General features: G+C 54.4%; 1 long non-coding RNA gene across 1 annotated transcript; it reads left to right on the forward strand.

Moving 5' to 3' along the window:
* The first annotated feature begins 722 nt into the window (after nucleotides 1–722).
* On the forward strand, nucleotides 723–2,856 carry LOC118534621 (uncharacterized). The gene is made up of 4 exons (XR_004916792.2): nucleotides 723–794; nucleotides 1,834–1,995; nucleotides 2,366–2,496; nucleotides 2,693–2,856. It is a non-coding gene; the product is annotated as an uncharacterized LOC118534621 (long non-coding RNA).
* Nucleotides 2,857–3,077: the final 221 nt, after the last annotated feature.

The raw sequence follows: 3,077 nt of genomic DNA on the forward strand, positions 1-3,077 counted from the left end.
AAGAAGTAGGGTGTGGCCTCATGGTAAGGAGAGGCCTCTTTGAACCACCCCACCTAAAGGAGCCCCCCCCAGACCCCCTTAGGCTGTAGGCTCCAGAAGGCACAGAGCCTGCCCTGTCCACCACTGTCCCTCCAGGGCTCAACACAGAATGGACACTTCGTAAGTATTTATGAAGCGAAGGAATGGTTAACGAGCAAATGAATGAATGAATGAACAGATGAATGGTTAGGCAGGCTGCCAAAAAGGTCCCGCGGGGTGCGTGGAAGCCGAGACCGGCTGGCCTGAGCATTCATGCCTCCTGCTTCGGGCCTTCCCTGGGAGCTCTGACCCCTGGTCGCAGACGGAGAGCAAGCTGAGGGCAGGAGCAGTGGCCTCCCGGGGGCCGGCATGGGGCCAGGCACAGAAGGGGTGTTCAGCAAGGCCTTGCTTGCTCCAAAGTCCTCCCTGCCACCCCACCACCCTTCCAACTCCCCCGTTCAAACCTTCCCAGTCGCCGCGGAACGCTCTCTGCTTTCCAAGTTGGCAACCTGCTAATGGGTGAACGAATCCAAGTCAATGGCTTCCGGTACTCCCCCTCCCGAGCAGCTGGTGCTTTTTCCCACTTCAGTCTTCTCAGAGACCTGGTGGGGGCGGCCGAGGGGAGAAGGGGCCCTTGGGGAAAGCATCCAGACTGGGAGGGGGCGGGGTGCGTGGGGCGGCTTCCCCTCCCTCAGCCTGCCTTCCAGAAAGGCCCTGACTTGTTCTCTTCAGTCTCTGAGTGAGTTTCCAAGGACACTCTGGGCTTCCTGGGCCAGGTAAGAAGAAAAGTGCCCTCCCCACCTCCCCCCCCCCCCAGCAGTCACCACTGAGGAGAAGCAGGAAGAGGTGCCTAGGAAGTCCCCGGGGAGCCACCTGTGAGAGGCACCCCGAGAGACTCAAACCCCAACCTGGCTTCTCTGTCTTTAAATAGGTCACTGACAGCTCAGAGCCTAACGGGAGGGAAGCCATCTCCCAGGACAGCCCCCCACCAGGCCTGCTGTGACGGCAGCTCCCTCAGAAAGCAAGTTGGGTGGAAAGACATGGTGAGGCCGGGCCGAAATTCCCTCAGGAGAGGCTCCAGGTTGGGGCAGGGAAGAGCTGCATTTTCTCTGTCTTAGCTTTTCCATTTGGACACCATCCCTGCTGTGGAAAATCTCTGGCTCGGGAGTCCGGCCCCAGCTGGGCCGCTGACTCACTCGCCCTGTGAACCTCGGGCAGGCCTCAGCCCTGTCTCCCTGCAGGGTTTGCACGTGGAGACCGGGGATGCTCCCTGCTCTCCCTGCCTCAGGAGCGCGGGGACGAGTAAAGGTGGTAGGAATAGCAAAGTTCTTGGGCAGAGGGAGAAGCTTCTCTTCTCTCCTGTCCTCTCTGGTGCCCCCAAACTGGCAGCTGGGCTGTTCCATGGACGCTGCCTCTCGGTCCCGTGATGTCTCTGAGTGAAGCTATTCCCAGGGAAGGGAGCTGTTGACATGGGACGCTACCAAGGGCTCTTCAAAGTCTCAGCCAAAGACACGGCCAAGGCCTGTGTCCGCCGTGGGGCTGAACCTATCTTCTCCGCCATTAGAGCGAACCGCTGGCTTTAAACATTCTGCCGTCACCAGCATGAGCGAGCACCTCCCAAGCACCTCCCGGGGCAGGGACTTGGGCTAAGCCCTGGGAACACAGGAAGACACACGACTTCCTCTAGACGTAGTCCCTTCCTCTAGCTGGAAGGAATAAGGACAGGGAAGGAGGAAGACAAGCAAAAAGACCTTCTTTTGAGTACCGCTTTACAATTTACCATGTGTTTTCACTTTTTCATTTACTCTTTAAAAGTTGTTTACAGGGGATGAGATGGAATCTCAGAGAGGCCCAGCAATTTGTCTGAGGTCACAAAGCCTATGAAGACCAGGCCTCGAGGTAACCTGATTTTAAATTCAAGGCAATGTCTTCTACAAAACGTCGCCCTTCTGCGATCACCAGGAAACCCCTGTTGAGGTAGGTAGGACGTGGGGATAACATCAGTGCCTTTACTACCCGCTAGCACTCTGCGTGGATTACTATAGCGGGGCCCAAGAGAGGGGGATAAACAGAGGCACAGAAAGGTCTTTTCTTTTAAAATAAGTTTTGGAAATTTTTAAAAAAGATTTTATTTATTTATTTGAGAGAGAGAGTGAGAGAGCACAAGCAGAGGGAGGGGCAGAGGGAGAGGGAGAAGCAGGCTCCCCACTGAGCAGGGAGCCCGACTGGGGCTCGATCCCAGGACCCCGGGATCATGACCTGAGCCGAAGGCAGACGCTTCACCGACTGAGCCATCCAGGTGCCCCAGGTCTTTTCTTTTGCAATTAAACGTTTTATTTTGCCCTAGGTTCCTATGCAGTTGTAAGAAACAGTACAGAGAGAGAGCAAGTACCCTTTATCCAGGTTTTCCCAATGGTGGCGTCTTGCAAAACTAGAGCGCCCAATCACAACCAGGGTGTGGACATCAGAACCGTCAAGGTACAGAACATTTCCTTCGCCACACAGATCCCTCCTGTCACCTTTGTACAGCCATACCCACTTCCCTCCCACTTCACCCCTCCTCCTCAACTCTGGCAACCACTAATCTGTTCTCCATTCTTCTAATTTTGTCACTTCAAGAAGGTTATCTGAGTAAAATCAGAGTATGTTACCTTTGGCTTTTTTCACTCAACAGAGTTCTCCGGAAGTTCATCCAGGCTGTTGAATGTGTCAAGACTTGATTCCTTTTTGTTGCTGAGTGGTTTTCCATGGTATGGATGTATCACAGTGCTTAACCTGCGGGAGGACATCTGGGCCCATTCTGGCTTTTGGCTATTATGAATAAAGCTGCTGCAAACATTTGTGGATGGGTGTTTGTGGGGACCTAAGTTTTCATTTCTCTGGGATGTGTGCCCAAGAGTGTAATTGCTGGATCATATGGTAGTCGCATGGTTACCTTTTCTTTCTTAGATAGAGTATGCATGCACATGGGGGGGGAGGGTGAGAGGCAGAGGGAGAGGGAGAGAGAGAATCCCAAGCAGGCTCCACGCCCAGCGAGGAGCCCGATGTGGGGCTCCCTC

Source organism: Halichoerus grypus, chromosome X, assembly GCF_964656455.1.
Source record: "Halichoerus grypus chromosome X, mHalGry1.hap1.1, whole genome shotgun sequence".
NCBI lineage: Eukaryota > Metazoa > Chordata > Mammalia > Carnivora > Phocidae > Halichoerus > Halichoerus grypus.